General features: G+C 53.1%; 1 protein-coding gene across 6 annotated transcripts in view; it reads right to left on the reverse strand.

The window, feature by feature from the left end:
* Nucleotides 1-17341, reverse strand: part of LOC128902582 (zinc finger and BTB domain-containing protein 7C-like) — a 163495-nt gene that overhangs the window by 56445 nt on the left and 89709 nt on the right. For all 6 annotated transcript variants that reach the window (XM_054185848.1, XM_054185849.1, XM_054185852.1 and 3 more), the window contains one exon: nt 17078-17138. The gene's annotated coding sequence lies outside the window, so the exon portion shown is untranslated. The remainder of the gene's footprint in view (nt 1-17077; nt 17139-17341) is intronic.

The following is a 17341-nucleotide window of genomic DNA, read 5'->3' on the forward strand; positions in this document are numbered from 1 at the left end:
GCAAAGCGACGCAGGGCAGGGAGAGGAATTTCTGCTCCTCAGGCACCTTCCAGGGTCCTAAACTGTGTCAAAGCAAGGAAGGGACCTCTCAGCAAGGGCGGCAGCACGGTGGAGACCTCCGCTCTGCGCGCAGCCGCAGCCGCAAAGCTAACGAGACGTTCAGCTGCATATGGAAAGGGATGGCGGATAATCCTGGAAATATTATCAAGCCTTCGTATAAATCAGTAGCGCAGGCTCAGACGGGGAGAAAAGTAATGACGCAGAAACGGCAGAAGCGTTCCATCAATATTTCTGCTCCGCGTTTGGAAAGAAGCAGGATGAGACGCTTGTATCACATGAGGAGGATGAAGCACTTTCCAGTCCATTAGTAACCAAGGAGGTTGTTAAACAGCATCTACTAGCGATAAACAATTTTAAATCAGCAGGCCTGGATAACTTGCTCCCAAGAGCCCTCCAACAGCTGGCTGAGAAGCTCTCTGGCCCGCTGATGTTAATTTTTAATAAATCTTGGAATACCGGGGAAGATCCAGACGGCTGGAAGCATGCAAATGCCGCACCGATCTGCAAAAGGGGCAAGCGGGATGGCCTGATGAACAGGTTGGCTTGTCTGCCATCCATCACCGGTAAAATAATGGGAACCCTCCCGAGAGTCAACCAGAAGAGGAAATAAAGGACGTGAATGCACTTAACGCTCGTCAGAGAGGTTCTGCAGCAAACGCATCCCATCAAACAAGGCGGATTCTGTTCTTCGAGGAGATTACAAGTTTGGTTAATAAAGATAATTGCCTGGAGATAATATACGTAGGGTTTTGTACAGTGTTTTGATTTACTGTGACGTGACGTGCTGATTAAAAAATGAGCGCTGTATCGTAAGAACAAAGCCCACGTGGAGGGGATTCGGAGCTAATCACAACAAATAGCTGTCAGAGGGGAATCGGGCTGTTTCCAGGGGGGATTTTACAAGGCTCAATCCCAGCCCCGGTATTGAGCGTTTTCTTATCTGGAAGCAAATACAACGTCGCTGCTGATAAATCAGCTACGTGCTACGCAAACAGGGGAGGCCAAGCCATCTGAGTGGAGACGATGGCAGCCAAGCATCTGGCTGGGGTCATCACTCCGCCTCGGAGGATGAGAAGAAGGGCACAGTCAGTGAAAAAACAGAGATGGGATGCTCAGAACCCATGCAGCGACCGGGAGGTGACGCCGTGGCAGGTGGTGGTGGGGACCATGGCCCCGCAGAGAGACGTGGACACCTGGCCCCGCAGGCTGGCAGAAGGTTAGTTGTTACGCACACCTCAACGTCTCCAAGGAAAAATCCTTGGAGTGGGTATCAGGAGATAAAACAGAGCCTGGGATGAGGGAGGGTCGGGATGAGTGACTCCGTACTGCAGGATTTTACAGCATCAGGGCTTGGGCATTGCCTAGGAGAGGCTGCACAACCCAAACCAGCCCTTTCTGTGCCCCTCACGGGGCTTAATTCTGACACGGACCTTTGTGACCCTGAGGAAATCAATTAAAGCTTGATCTAGCTTTTTTTGTAACAGGAATACTTCCATCTGGCCTTTCTTCTCCCTGAGACTTAGCTGCCCTTTGGGAAAAACCAACGCTCCATGCATGTCCCTGAAGAGTGACCTGGGAGCTTTGCTGCCCAACGCCAGCCTAAGCCAAGCCCAAAGGTTTACTCAGCTCCAGATGCACGTCTTTTTGTCCTCTCGAAATCCCCTCAAGGAAGAATTTAGCCATCTTTTTTCCATCCACCAGGATTTGCAGAGGGCTTCCTACCCCCTGCATGTGTCCTAAACCTTCAGAGTTCACCGTGGGAGCTGGAGACGAACTCTGGCTAAAGGCACCCCACTCCCTTGGTCACAGGTTTCCACTTGACTTTGCCACTAACCAGTGACTGGAGAACTTGCTGCTCACAACGTTCCTCAAGGGCTCCTCCGACTGCTCTTGCTTCAGGGACAGAAAAGGGTCAACAATTCAAATCCCAGATGTTTCACCCAAACAGGCCCCATCCATCAACACCTGAGCAGAGGATTAGAATGCATGGTTATTGCTGAAGGTGAATTCAAGAGATAAGGCGTTAAATCAAAGTCTTATCTAACGCAAGACATTACAAAATGTTTCAAACTTGGGCAAAAAAAAACCCCAAAAACCAAAATAATCCAGTTTGGCTTAAAATCACTGAAGCCCACCACATGCGGTTTTGGTGAGGTGATCATACCGATGGTGGAGCCTCCTTTGAGGAAGCTGCAGCCACCTTATCGGGCTGCCCAGATGCAAGGTAAAAATTTCACCCAAAAAACCCAATCTGGGGTGAACGCCAGCGGGAAGATGCAGCGGGTACCAGCCGCAGTCCTTGAACCCAGAATCGTCTTCCCCGTTGTGGCTCCCATCACCCAAGCTGCCAGCCAGAGGAGAGAAGACTCCATCTCCCCAAAGAGCCGCCGATTTTGGTTGGTTGCCTCTTCTATTCAGCTGGGTTTATCGGAAAGGATGCACCAAAACTATGAGGGTGGTGAGCCCCTGGCCCAGGTGGCCCAGAGAAGCTGTGGCTGCCCCATCCCTGGAGGGGTTCAAGGCCAGGTTGGCCGGGGCTTGGAGCAACCTGGGCTGGTGGGAAATGTCCCTGCCCAGGGCAGGGGGTTGGAACTAGATGATCTTTAAGGTCCCTTCCAAGCCGAACCATTCTATGATTCTATGACTCTAAAACCAGCAGCACCCAAATCCCTACGGTTGCCCTCAAGCATTTTGCTCCCGTGTCCCCGCACTAAAGGGGGGACAGGATCACCGTGACATTGCTCCTGAGCATGTCTTCAAATATCCCTGCTTCGCACCGAGTCCTGGCTGCGTGAGAGCCCTGCCGGGGGCGGCCTGCCCCGCTGCCTTGCCTGCCTCCCACCACCTCTTCCTCCCCGGCTCTGCAGCCGCGGCGAGGAGCGTAACACAACCGCAAGCACTCCATCCCTCCAAGAAAGATATTACCTCCACTCCCACCTTCCTCCTCGCCCCCGCCCCAGCTCCCAGCTCGGCCAGCGTGTTTTTCCTCTGCTGCAATTAACGCTTGACGAGGCAGAACATCCCCCCCTGCTCCAGCAGAGCCCAAGACAGCGCAGCCAGGGCATTTAGAAGAGAGGGAGGAAAAAAAAAAAAAAAATTAAATAAAAGCGGACGAAAGCTTCTTGTCTTAAAACTCTCCCTCAGCCGGCGCATCGGGCAGGTTGGCACCGCCACCAGGTGCTGCTGCGTAAGCAGGGGCTGTGGCAGGGTTGGTCCGGGCACCCCGTCGCAGCACCCTCCCCAGTTCATCATCAAGGCACCCTGAGCGCTCGCCCGGTTTTGAGCAGATGGGTGAGACCCAGGAGTTCCCATTTACGACCCGGGCGCTGCTGCGGCATCAGATCACCCACCCAAGAGGGGCAGGATATGTCCCCGTGGGGTTCCCACCCCACCACGGCTGCGCGGCCCCCCGTGTCCCCCCCAAGCGCTCACGAAAAGATTTGGCTCTGACTGCTCCAGCGGGACCTGGTTTTTTCAACAGGTCGAAATTGTAATTGCGTATTTCCCTCCCCCCCGCTCCCCATATTAAAAAAAAAAAAGGAGGAGGAGGAGGAGGACGGACTCATTTATCATGTGCAGCCAAACCCCAGGCTGGACTCGATGAAATGAAAATGAGTCGGTGACACTTTGTGTAATGGCATTGCAGTTTGTTCTCCTAAATAATTTGTATTTTAATGAGCCCTTTTTGCTCCAGCAAAAGCTGGCGTGCGTAGCCCCCACACCTTCTCCAGTCCTTCTGTGCTTTAATTTGATTTGAAAAAATTCCCAGTGCCGTATTTTTATTAACAAAAAGACAAGCAGCCGCACTTCTCTCCTGGCTTCGATGGGAACAGGTAATGAATCTCTGCACGCAGGAGACGGCTCTTATCTCCACGGCCTTGCCGTTCCCAAACCTACTTATTTAAAAAACTCCCCCATCAAGAGAAACGGAGAACAGAGAAAGTCATCAAAGAAACAAAAAGGCAATCAGGAGCTTTAAAGAAGCAGGGGAGCACCATGATTTCCACCTGATCTTCTCCTGCCGGGACAGGTCTTTAGGTCAAGACACTGTAAATGAGCAGAAGTCGCTTTGGGGAGCGTGATCACGAAAAGCTGTTTTGCAGCACTCGGACTTGCTAAGGGCTTCTCCACTTGGGTCATGCTCAACTTGACGTGGAAGAGATGGCAGCTCCGTCCTTCCACCCACTGCGTTGGTGGTGGGATGGCTTGGCCAGGTTAGCTGAGACATACACCCTACACCCAGACATCATCTGGTCCAGGCTAAGGTGGTGGTCCTGGCCGTGGTGGGTCCCCGGGGAAAGGCAGTGGGGCTCTGATCCCATAGCAGACCTGCATGGACCAGAGCTGCCCCCCATCTGGGTGTGAGGGTGCTTCCGAGCCATCGCAACACAAAGTCTGACCCATTCAAACACCAAGTCGCACCTGCACAACCTACTCCTGGAGGCTGCTCGAGCTAGAAAGTTTGCGGGTGCAGCGAAAACCCACTAGAAAGCTCAGCAGAAGAGGGGGACCTGAAAGCTGTGACAGCATCTTCCCTTGCCTGCTCCTGAACCCCAGCAGCACCTGCTCCTGCTCGTGGTGGGGACGGCGTGGTGGCCTCACACCTCACCGTGACACCTCCTCGCTCTGAGTTACGGAGAAAGCATTGTCCCGGCTGAAGGACAGAGCAGCGATGGCTAAAATGGTCGGTCAGGAGGAGGGAAGGAGAGACGTCCCTGCACATCCACTCCCCCATGTTAGCCTAACGAGCTTCATTAACAGGGAGGACTTTGTTCTGCAGCTGGGCGGGATGCAGGCAGGGGATGGAGGCGGGGGGTCGGGAATGGGATTCCTGACCCCCTCCAGGAAAGGAGGCGCTTGGCAAGAGCCCCAGGAGGACAACAGCCCAAACCAGGCCAGGGTTGGGGTGCCATTGACGTACTGGAGATATCTGGGATAAGATGACCCAGTTGGTCCGTCTCCGCTCTGCTCACTAATCCCTTTCAGATGCCCTCTCCCTCCCCAGCACTCCAGGGCTGTCGGAGAAAAGAGGCACCCAAAGGCTACCGGAGAGGTCAGAAAAGCAGCACCGGCTCATCCTTCAGTTCACCTTTCATTTCTCTGGGAGATATTATGGAGAAGGGAAATCCAAAAGGAAGGCTGGCTTAAACAAACTGCAAAACCTCCGCAAACCTTGCAAACATCAGCCCGACCAGGCTCAACCGCAGCTCTCACCTTCAGGCCGGGCAAACAAACGTCACAGGTTTAGGCGCCAATTTATTTTTACCCATCTACCAAATCGGCGTTTCCTTCCCATCCTTCTTCCCCGGAGTCGCAGCCGCGGCAGCTCGGAGTTAGCGTTACTCCTGGTTCCCAAAGCCTCGGAGATACGCTTTGACCTTCGTTATTTGCCCTGGTTTAATTTCCAGCCTCCCTTTGCTAACCCTCCCCTGTGGAACCCTGCCAGACTCTCTCCCTCCCTCGAGACCATCCTTGCTGCTGTTTTAACTTGGATTTTAATCACCTTCTACTTTGATTACTCCGCTTCCCTCTTTTACAGCCTTCCTCGGTGCCGTGCCACCTCACCAGCCTTTTTGGGAGTACCAACTGGACCAGCCAGATTACTCTTAGGAAATATCTGCTCTTTCCTTGGTTTCTTCCCTACCCTGGGAAGAGCTTCAAAGCTGCTCTCCCCGCTGGCAGGATTCCCGGGAGGGAGCGAAGCTTCGCGGACAAGGCCAGCAATGATCTGAAGAGCCCAAGAAACCTGGCATTAAGGCTTTAGGTCAAATCCAGGGTCCACCAATTGTCCTAAACGGCCCGACACCAAGAGGCTGATGCACCAAACCCCAGCTGTGCCTCCAGGAAGGTGCTCTCTCAACCCCCAACCGGCTCCAGGTTGTTTTAAACCCTGAATAAGGAGGTCTAATCCCTCTTCCAAACCTCACGTCTGCCTGCTCCTTTCCAGCTCTTGTTTTCTTTGCCATTCCCAAACAACATCCGAGCCTCATTCAAACGTTCAGCTCCCGGCTTTGGAGGCATCCTGCGAGGTTTGCGCACCCAACCCGACGGGAGAGGATTTTCTCATGGGAACGGCTGCTTCCTTAAACAGACCTCGCGTGATGAGATCGGGAGATCAGAAACATCCAGTGGACTTTCTCTGGCCGCTCATTAGCTTACAGCTCCCCTTTTCTCTGCCTCTGCTTGGCTATATGCCTTCCCCCCCCCATCCCCCAACCCCCCCGTCAAGCTTTTTCCAGCCTCTCGGTGATTTTTTCCTCTGGCTGGTAATTGTTCCCATTGCCCTTCGCTCACAGATGGTCCTCGGAGAGCTCGCTATTGATGTGGTGCCAGCTCTCCTCAATCCCAGCTGTTAAACCGCACTAGGAGACGAGCTACCACACAGCAGGGACCGCTCCTCCGCTCCATCTGCCCTTTTACACCCGGGCCATCGCTGGAAGAGGGTTTACTCACCAAAGATACCCCAGCTGGGCAACCTCTCGGTCCCCTCCTGGCGACCAGGTCACCCTCCAGCCCCCCGGCCCCCCACCAAAAGCCTTCCAGGTCTATCTGGATCTCCCCACCCACCCTTCCTCCTCCTTGACGACCCCTCGCCATGAAAGTCAGTCACTTTCCCTTCTCCAAACCTCTTTCCCACCCCCTTTTGGCTTGTGAGAGCCTCTGTGGTCCCAGCACAGCAAACCTTACCGGTGGAGGGGTCCTCTGCGCTCACCGAGCAACCGTCAGGCTGAAGTTTTTTAGAATGGGGATGTTGAGACACTGGCCCAGGTTGCCCAGAGAGGTGGGAGCTGCCCCATCCCTGCGAATATTCAAGGTCAGGTTGGACGGGGCTCTGAGCAACCTGGTCTAGTTGAAGATGTCCCTGCTCGTGGCAAGGGGGTTGGACTAGTTGGCCTTTAAAGGTCCTTTCCAACCCAAACCGTTCGATGATCGTACGATTCCAGCTCCCGGGCTCCAGCCCTGCTCCATAGGGACAACCTGGACTACCAGCCAGGCAGGATGGATGCGAGCAGAAGAAAACAAGGGGGAAAAAAGCACTGCAGACCAGACGGGAGGTGAAAGCAGCTCTTATTTTTCACTGGACCAAGTTGTTTTTGGAGGCACAAACACTAGGTTCATTCATAAAGCAGCAAAGTGCTGGGTTTTCGACGGAAACAATGAATTAGCAAGGATGAGCAGCAACAGGATAAATGACCTTTTTCCTGCCTTCCGAAGTGTCCTGTTTCTTTCCTAACGCGGCGGCCAACTGCTCGTTGAGCTCCACAGTACTCAGCCCCAGCGACCTGGAGCCTCCAGGGAAGCCCAAGGGCTTGGCAAGGAGCTTCCCACGGGGCCACCTCCTTCCCTGTTGGCTCCACACCCTTCCCACCCAAATCCACAGGGAGCCTGGGGCAGGAGGGGACCCCACATGGCACTGGAGATGTGAAGCATGAGCGTTGCCACCCAGAAAGGTGACAGCCCCATGGCCAAAGCCAAGCCATCATGGAACAAAGCTGCATCAGGGGAAATTTTAGAGGGTAGATTTCCATGAGATCTTAGGAGGAAATTTTTCGCTATGAGGGTGGTGAGTCCCTGGCCCAGGTTGCCCAGAGAAGCTGTGCTGTGTGAAGCTGTGTGAATCCCTGGAGGGGTTCAAGGCCAGGTTGGCCGGGGCTTGGAGCAACCTGGTCTGGTGGGAGGTGTCCCTGCCCAGGGCAGGGGGTTGGAACTAGATGATCTTGAAGGTCCCTTCCAACCTAAACCATTCTACGATTCTATGATTCTAAGCTCAGACTGGACATTAGGAAAAGGTTCTTCACTCAGAGGGTGGTCAGTCACTGGAACAGTCTCCCCAGGGAAATGGTCAAGGCAGCAAGCCTGGATGAATCTCGTGGTTGTATGATTTAGTTTTAGGTAGTCCTGTGAGGAGCAGGGAGTTGGACTCAATGATCTTTATGGGTCCCTTCCAACTTGGGATATTTTACGATTCTGTGATCAGTGCCCTTCACGCCAGCCCGGTGAGACCCAACTAAACCCATCCGTCGTTGCTCAACGTCAAAAAAAAATCCCAGTTCGCAAGCGCCGCGAAGCCACTGCCTTTCACCAGTGTGCGATTTGGCTTCAGAGAGATAGAAAGAAAGTGGTTCGACTTTCGGTTCCTGCCATCTCAAATTCTATCAGAGGGATACGCTACCTTTCGCTAACATAACGGATTAAAGCAGAAGATAAAATGCCATTCCATTATCTATTTATTAAAAGCACCACTTGAACTGCTTTTATTCGGCATACATCTCCTACTAAAGAGGCACTCCTTGACTGTGTAAATCAGCGAGCAATTGTGTTTTAACAGCTTTCAGAATGGCATTTCCCCACAGTTTTAGATGGACTATCAGACAGAAAACCTCTTCCAAAACTCACTCATCATAACAGGCGCGGGCACAGAGCTCTTTACCGCTCCTCTACCACCGAGACAAATACAAAATGGGCTTGCAAAACTCACACAGCATAGATCATTCCCACCTTTCACCCTGCTGCATGAATATCCTTAATGACAGGTCAAAATAAATAATTTTGTTAGCGGAGGGGAACTGTTCAGCTCCCACTGACGGATGGGACTCCTGGTAGGAGATAAAATGCAGGCTGCGGTTCCCAACCCACCGATGCTACCCGTTCCGCGGCAATCGGTTCTCGCAGAACCAGACAGGATGAAGCCACTTCAAACCTACCAGCTCCCTGGGCAAAAGGGGAAGAAATGATGCCCAATTTCCCGCAAAGGATTTCAGGCGTGAATATGACAATACCTACGAACCGCAAAACAAAAGGGAGGTTGTCGGATTGTCTCTGCTCCACCAGAATAAACTGGGCTTTTGGCTGGTTGGGGCTATTTTTCCATACCAGGAAACGTTCCCCCTTTTTTTTTTTGCCAGGCTCTGCTGCTGTTGGTAGTTTAATTTTCTTTACAAAGGGTTTTGAGGAAGAAACCTGGAGCAACAGTACTCATGAGCTGGTTACATATTAAACGAAATGCCGAAGGAAGACAAGCACAGGAAGCTTCACCCTGCGCCGTGGAAGGCCACGGAGACTCTACCATTGACGTGAGCAAACGTCACATCTGTCGAGAAGAGGGGAAAGGGACGTACCCACACGCATAGGGAAGGATATCCACAGTCTGGAAACTATCTGAGTAGATAGATGGATGGATGGAAGGAGGGAGGGATGGATCCCTCCCACCCTGCCACCATCAGCGGGATCTCAGCACACACCATGGCAAACTCAACGCTGAGGCCGATGTCCTTCTTCCTTCTTTTCCTGCGGCCCCTGCGTTTTCTCCCTTGCTGCAAATAAACTGGAGCGCTGCCTGGCTGGAGAAAGCACGGGGTCCAGCCGGGTCACCTGCAAGGACACCCATCCTTGGCTGGCTGGTTGCCCAACCCGAGGCACCCCAGGCTCCTGGCTGCCCTTAACGCGCGTTAAATTCTGACGGAGCTGACAAACCTGGGAGATCATTTCAAACCACAATCGCTTCAAATTCAGCTCCTTGCAGCCTATGACCTTCTTGGCAGGATCTCCCTTCAGCGCGGCAGCCCCAAACAGGAGCTGACAGTCCTTCGCAACCTTTTGAACCAGCACTCGGGTCCCTTGGGTACCGCGGGGAGGATTTCTCTTAACAGAGAGCTCCCCAGCTCTGACAGCCCTGCTCTCGGCCTGCCTGGGAGGGGACCAGCACCCCGTTCCCTCCGTTCGGTGGTGTGAAAGGTCACCGGGGAAGGTGTACTTGTCACCAGGAATAAGCCATTACGTGTAGGTTGTGTCACATCTTTCTCGGAGGATGGAGGCAAGCTGAAGTCGGTGAAGTGACACCGGTGGGGTTTGGATCTGTCCCTGAGCACCGAGCAGAGCGGCAAGGAGCAAAACCCCTCCTAAATGACACTGGCTTATCAGCTGGTGTGGCCTGAGCCCCAGGAGACACCCAGGGCAGGTGTCCCTTCACACCGACGTGCCAACCAGTCCAGCGCCAAGTGTCTCCTTAACAGAAGTCACCCCATGACCATACAGCTTGGAAAGTGCCAGCTTCCCAGTCAAGCTAAATAAATCCCTTCCCTTTGCTTCCCCTGACAGCACATCTTATCCAGAGCTATTCTGAGACAAGAGCCACCAGCAGGCCTGCGGGGACTGGGCTTTAGAGCTCCAGCTCAGGAGAGGGTGGATGACCCCCTGTGCATCTGAGATGTTAAAGTTTCCCAGAAGAACCTCATAGTTTTCCACATTTTACTACCTTTACGTATCAAGGTGACATTAGAGGAGATTTTATTTCTCTCCGCCATGGGTAGCAAACCAGAAACAGGACTACAGCAAAGGTGACACGCACAGAAGAGAAGCAAACATCACCTGATCTTCTAGGAAGAAGAAACCAGGGCCAGCCAGAAGCAATCCCTGCCTGCTTACCTGGCTTAGTGATGTCCTAGAAACCCAAGCATCGACCACAGACCCCTTGTACGAGATGTCCTACAGAGGGAAAGACCAAAAGATCATGTCCTACCACGCTCTGCTTGAAGACCAGGAGAGAGCAGCGCAGCCCAGCGCAGGGCTGGCAGCAAACAGCACCACGAACCCAACAGCCACCAGTTTTGTGTCACCTCACCGCAAGAGAAGACCCAGACCAAGCTCTTCCTCCCGGCTCTGCCTGTGCGCACGTTTCAGGGTGGCTCCTTGACCAAGCTCAAGTTTTAAGAGCTTGTCCAGGAGGGTCACCAAGCCAGATGTTTCTGCCCTTGGCACCGCTGCATTGGCACGGGAGACCAGGAAGACCAACTGCTCAGCTTGTAGCAGTGGGCAGGAAGGCAAAGGCTGCCCGTACCGAGGCTGGTGCAGGCAGGGGTGTCACCACCCTGAAGGGCTGGCGAGCCCGCGTCCGGCTCCTCTCTGCCCCTCACTTAAATGTAGGTCAAGCCACAAGGTGACAGTTAGTGCGAGTGGAGCCGTCTCTGCCCACCGAGGTGCTTCCAGCACTGTATCAAAAATTAAAGCGAAGCAATAAAAATTAAAAGAGAAGTAATACGGATCATAAAACCCAAGCACTAGACTAAAAAGTCCCCGGACGCTGACGTATCATTAAGGCAGGGCATGAACCTCCCCTTGCACTGCTGCCAAATCCCATTTCCATGGGAAATTGTCCTCTTTTCTGATTGCTTTCGTTGCCTGGCTCTCCAGCAGCTCTCCGGCGTTAGGGAAAAAGGCTGGGTACTGGTGTGTCGTCCCCTGTACGCCACTTTTTGTGCCTCACCTCCTAACTGGGCCTTGCGGCTGTGACCATCAGCAGCTTGAGCCAGCGGCTGAGCGCACCCTGTTGATGAAGGACGCGGTGGAGAAATGCTCAATAACTGGGCCCAGCCTAACAGGGCTGCTGGGCTGAGCTCTGATGAGGGAAAACATCGTTTTCTTAAAAACTCTCCATCCTCCATCCTTCAGCAACCGGCAACACAGTCATCCTCCCCCATCCCAATACCCCGCCGTCCTCCCACTCCAGAAGGTCCCACTGAAACAGGCCCAGCACCAGGAGTTTAATGGGGAGGGGGGAGGCCAGTTTTGAGTCATTTGGATGCAAAGCTGAGGTTTTAATTACCCCCAGGGCCGAGGTGGGGGGGGGATACACAGCCTCCCCACTGCCCATCATCTCCATCCCCATCCCTTTCCGGCCTCAGTGACCCATTAACATCTCCTTCTTCTTGTAAATATTGCCCGAGCACTCCTGCCTGCCCTCCTGGCCTCAATTAATCGTGGCCTGGGGGAGAAGCAGGTAAGAAAGCGCTCGAATTTAACTGCTTCTCGGCAGCTGGTAAACACGGAGCTCGATGCGACAAGCACAGGCAACGGGGATGGACACGGGCAGGGCGAAGAGGAGAGCAGAGCCCTTCTTGCCCGAACATCCTCTGGATGCCCAGCCGTCCTCATCTCCCATCCCTTTGTGGGATTTGGAGAAGTCTGGCATGCCCCAGGGTTTGATTCTCAGGGGAAAACCACCCCTCCGGTGAATCCCCCCCCGGCTCCCTCCAATCCCAGTGGTCCCGACGGGGTGGACCTCCCCTCAGCCACGCTCGGATCGGACCCTGCATCTCACGATACAAGGCAGAAGTTGAGCCCACAGAAGCTCTGCAGCTCCCAAGTCCCACGGGAACCTTGTTGGCTGTGGAGACCACTGCGTGAGGAACCGTGGCATCTAAGAAACTAGGTGACGGCAAGAACCATCTCAAAGTCCAAACAGCACCTTCAGCATCCCCGGTGACACCAAAAAACGTAACTGGTACCTTCAGCACGGCACCAGCCTCCCAGCTCCTGCTGCAAGGAGCAAGAGGTCATCAACAGAGAGGTCCCCACTCTGCCCAAAAGCGGTTTTGCTGGAACGAAAGCGAAGGCCGCATAAATTGGTTGTGGGCTTTTTTTTTTTTTCTTTTCCCCCCCTAAGCCACGACTAAACTCCCCGAGCAGGTAGTGCCTCAGCATCCCGCCAGCATCCCGCCAGCCGCGCTTTCAAGGCGAAGGAACAAAAGGCTGCGGTGGGGAGGGGAACGGTGGGAAACCTTACGGGCTCCCGAGCTTCATTTGAGACCTGGCGTTTGCAGCACGGGCTGCATTTCATCTTCTCATAAGTAACTCTTATCAGGAAGCATGACAAAAAAGGGGGCATTTCAAGGCAGGAAAGTTGGTCTCCAGATGTAATTTTTTTTTTTTTTTTAATTTTTTTTTATTTTATTAAATCTTTTGTTAGCAACTCTTCCGGAGAGCGAATCCAGCAGAGGCGATCCAGTGCAATGCGCACTCCTAAATTAGTTTCCAGGCACTTGGGACGCTTTATTATTCATTTCCTCCAAATATTAGGCAATGCCTTTCGCCCCTCTCAAAGTCTAGCCGAGGGGTCTTTGATGCATTGTGGGACTTGAAAGTTGCGGGTCCAAAGAAGCGTTTCTTTTAAGTCCTCTCTTTTTATCAAGCGTGTTCTGTTCTGTTCGCTATAATGCACACAATGGCGTGAGAGTCTTGACCCGCTTTCACGTCTGACGGGTTGAAATCTCCGCTGCAGAGGATAAAACGGCCATTCCTAGCGAGACGGCTTAAACACTTAGGGCTCTATTCAGGCAAATATTACCCAGGGGTCTGCCACGCCACTGAAAAGCTGCAGAAATTGGCTCCGCAGACGGCTGACCAATTCCGCAGTGAGAAACGACCCCGCGACATTAACTCCCCTTTTCATTTCACCCCGGGGCTGAGCCGGGGCCTGGAGGTAACCGCGGCAGGAGGCGAGAGCCGGTTGAAGCCAGATTCGTTTTCTTTATAGAAACTATTTTTTCGCGTGTGCGTGTGGAGGGTTTTTGTCTTACAGGGGAGCGCTGTCACATCGGCTGGAGAAGTGAAATTCGGAGCTTTTAACTGCAGACGTCTCAGTGAACCGGGCCTGCTGAAGGTAGGACTTTGGTGGGTGACTTGACACCACCCAGCATCGGTCCCCTCCATGCGTTAACCAGAATTAGCAGCTCTTGTTCCACAATAAATCACCTTTTTTTTTATTTTTTATTTTTTTTTTTTATTTTTCCCGTTTATACCGTGAGCTCGCTAGTTCAGAGGCGGCCCCTGCCCGATAACATACGGGGCCCAGAACAAGGATGTAAAGTGAAAACTTATCCCTGCAAAAGCAAACACCTTTCGACACAAAATTAACTGGTTTCGGCCTTTGGACAACGGCGCTGACATGTTTTTACAGAAGTACCCGTGCTGCTATTTTAGGGTATTAATCTCCTCTTATCCATCTCCCCTTGACAGGTTACAACCAGGAAAGATTTTAGTTTTTTTTTTTTTAAAGGGCGATCTTGAAACGCAGGGGTAAAACTCAACGTAAGGGCTGAAGAGCTCCGAAATGGCTTGAAGCTCCTTGAATTCTCCTTGCGCGTCTTATACCCCAGGAGCGAAAGGTGTCTCCAGGACGATTCGAAAAAGGAACGTTCGGACTATCCAGAGAGAAGTTTGTAACGGAGACGGGTCCTTTTTTTGACGACTCCCTTTTTGCCTATCCCAGAGCTATGCCCTGGTTTGCCTGCAACCCCAGCCTGTCAGCCGAAAACAGACATCGGAGTCTTGATAACCGCAACGTTTCACCCGCAAGACTAGTTTTTAGCCTTCTATAAAAAGGAAGAAGCTGATTTTGCCCGAGCAAAACCTAGATATGTCTCTCCTGCCATTGGCAAAACATCCGGCGGCAGCGCCAGGGCCTGTAAAGAGGGGGACGCGTGCGACCGCAGCCCCTGGCTCTGGTTTTGCCTGATTCCGACGGGATTAGCTCTAAAAGCAAATCCGATCCACAGGGATACGATCTCCCATCCCGTCCGCCTCCCCCGGGGTGCTGCAGACCCAGGGAGATGAGCAAGCGCCTGACGTCCAGAGACGCTGAGCATCTCTCCCCTCGCCGGCACGGCGGTGGCACCACCAGGTACCAAAAATAATAGGAGAAAGTCTCAGCTCTCACGTTACCCATCAGCTTAAGAGGGTTTTTAGGAGCCCTCTTAAGCATCCTTATTAAAATAGCATCAAGACAGCTGGGCTTTTTGGCCTGTGCAGTGCTGGCCTGCCGGAGGGGAGCTGACAGGTCCTTATTGTCTGTCCCACAAATTCTCTGAGCCGATAAGGAAACCCCAACACTGCGATGGTTTTATCAGTTTGTAGGTTGGAAAAGGAAATTCTTTCAACCGAGATAACGGTTCTGTTCCTTTCTGGCAAATGAGAGTTTTTGCTTCGTAGAGGGAGGGACGCACGCTGGCAGGAGCGGAGCCGGGGCAAGGACGGGACCCATCACTCACGAGTCAACAGAAAGATGCTGCCGCAGCCCACGGGGAGCGTTTGCACAGATTGTGAGGAGCCCAAAACGGCTCCTTTGAGAGAGAGAGAGAAAGGAAAAAGAAGTGAAACCACAGGAGCAACAAAATCTATTTGTAAATCCCCGGCAGAGTCGACACGAGGCATCGGGCGCAGGCGTGCAGAGACGATAATGGAGCCTGATGGAGAGTTCGCAGGATTAGGAGATACCCCCCATCTCAAATATGCCGAGGAGCCAATTATTTAATGCTAAGGACAGCGCAAACGGACATTTAACAAGCAGAATCACTCCAGGATTCTAAGAGCTCAAGGGACCAAACCCCTGCTGGCGTAAATCAGGAAAACCAGCATTATAAAATATCCGGTGCTTCAGATACCCGCCGGTCCCCACGGGTATCACCGACTCTGGGGTGCCGGGAGGGGAAAGGCAGCTGAATTTTGGGAGTGGATGGGTGCGAGGGTTCCCTGGAGGACACGGTCCGACACCTCCGGGCTGGCAATCACAGCCAGCTCTGCGGCTGGTGGCCTTCCAGGCTGCCTTGTTGACAGGCCAGGGGGTTGCCGCTCCTGGGAAGACGGGCTGAGTTTATTTTCTAGCTGATAGCAGAGAGGCGGCAGGGAGGGAGTGGGAGGTGTGGGAGCCAGAAAGGAGCTCGGTCTCCGCTCCGGGCCTTGATTAACGCCTGTTTTGGAGTCAGCGATGATCCCTGGGAACAAACCATTACTTCCCAGGCTCTTCTGCCGGGAGGGGTGCTGGGGGGAAGCCCAGGTCTCAGCCCGCCTTGCTGGGAGGTGACCCTGCAGACACACAGTCCCCTCACCTGAGCTCCTCTTGCAGCCAGAGGACAAGCTTCTAGCTCATACCAGGGTGGATGCCCAAACTAAAGCAGATGTAACATGGGCTAAAAACACCCTCACTCAATATAAAGGGCCTCCAAATGTCTGAAGAAAAGTCCTTCCCGAAGCCCCTTCTCACCTCTGCCTGTGTCACCTTCTTCCTCCTCTTTCCATACCTATACCGAGCTGAGGTCAGTCTTAAAATCTGCATCTCTCCACGATCCACCCACCACCAGCACGGCTCCTGCACATCCACACGGTCCAGGCTACAGCACAGACCCAGGAACAGGTATAAGGAAGACATGCTTTATGCTGAGGGTGGTGAGACACTGGCCCAGGTTGCCCAGAGAGGTGGGAGATGCCCCATCCCTGGAGGTGTCCAAGGTCAGCTTGGACGAGGCTCTGAGCAACCTGATCTAGTTGAAGATGTCCCTGCTCGTGGCAGGGGCATTGGACTAGATGGCCTTCAAACGTCCCTTCCAACCCAAACCATTCTGTCATTCCATGATAACCCAGCACTGAGTTGCTCCTCAGCATCTGTAACACAGGTGCAGCGCGGGGACCAGGGGAGACGTGGGGATCTGGTCCCTGATGGATGGGGACCTGCGGGGATTCACCACACGGTTCTGCTAAGAGTTTGGCCCGTACAAACCAGGCGGTTGCTCATGAGAAGATGGTGTAAAAAGACCGGCCTCCCACCCGGCGCAACGCAAGGTTGATTTGGTTCAGCAACATCAACTCAGGATGTGGCTCTGGCGTATCCGAACCAGCTTAGATGATAGAAAAAGGATGCTCCTTTCTTCCTATTCAAGACCTCTAGGCAAACACCCAAGCCGCGGCCTCCTGCGTGACAGCTGCAGAAAAAAGGTCTGGAGAGGACCTTGAAATGTCACCCAGATCGCAGCCCCGTGACTGGGTCTGCAACGGGGCCAAGCACAACAAAAGCCAAAAGCACTCCACGCATTAACAAATATTGTTGCTCAGCGCTCTCCCGTGCAGCTGCCGGCGTAGCTGCTGCCTGCTCTTTCCAGCACTGCAGCACAGAGAACACACATATTTATGAGAGCATCTTCTACGGATTTACAGAAGGAGCAATTAGCGGTTCGGTCGTTGACAACAGCAGAGAATCATGGTGGTGGTAAAGCTGATTTGTGCTGATCCATCAACACTACAAACTACCTCCTCTCCCTCAGTAACTGAAGGGCAGGATCAGACCCCCAAGACCCCAGAAAGACATCAGGACAGTCGCTTCGTACTCCCCAACTCTCGTCCTGCTTGCGAGGAGCCACCAGCTCTCTCCACAAAGCCACCAGCTCAGCACACCCAAATGCGTACTCACCGGTACCCTTGTTTTCGTTTCAAATATCCGGCGATGCTCCCTTTGCTCCTCTGACCATTTCCTACAGAACAACGGAGAAAAAAAAAAAAAAAAAAAAAAAAAAAGACAAAATCCTTCATCAGATCCAGAACTGAACTTCTGGTTAAGAAGAGCCAGGTCTGGAGAAACCTTCTGCCAGATGATGAGAAACCACTGAGCCAGGCCTGCTCCTGCTCTCCTACCACCCAGTTTTCCACAGTGAGTTCAGCCGTTTCTCGGCTCGTC

The sequence above is a fragment of the Rissa tridactyla genome, chromosome Z (genome assembly GCF_028500815.1).
Source record: "Rissa tridactyla isolate bRisTri1 chromosome Z, bRisTri1.patW.cur.20221130, whole genome shotgun sequence".
NCBI classification, from domain to species: Eukaryota; Metazoa; Chordata; class Aves; order Charadriiformes; family Laridae; genus Rissa; species Rissa tridactyla.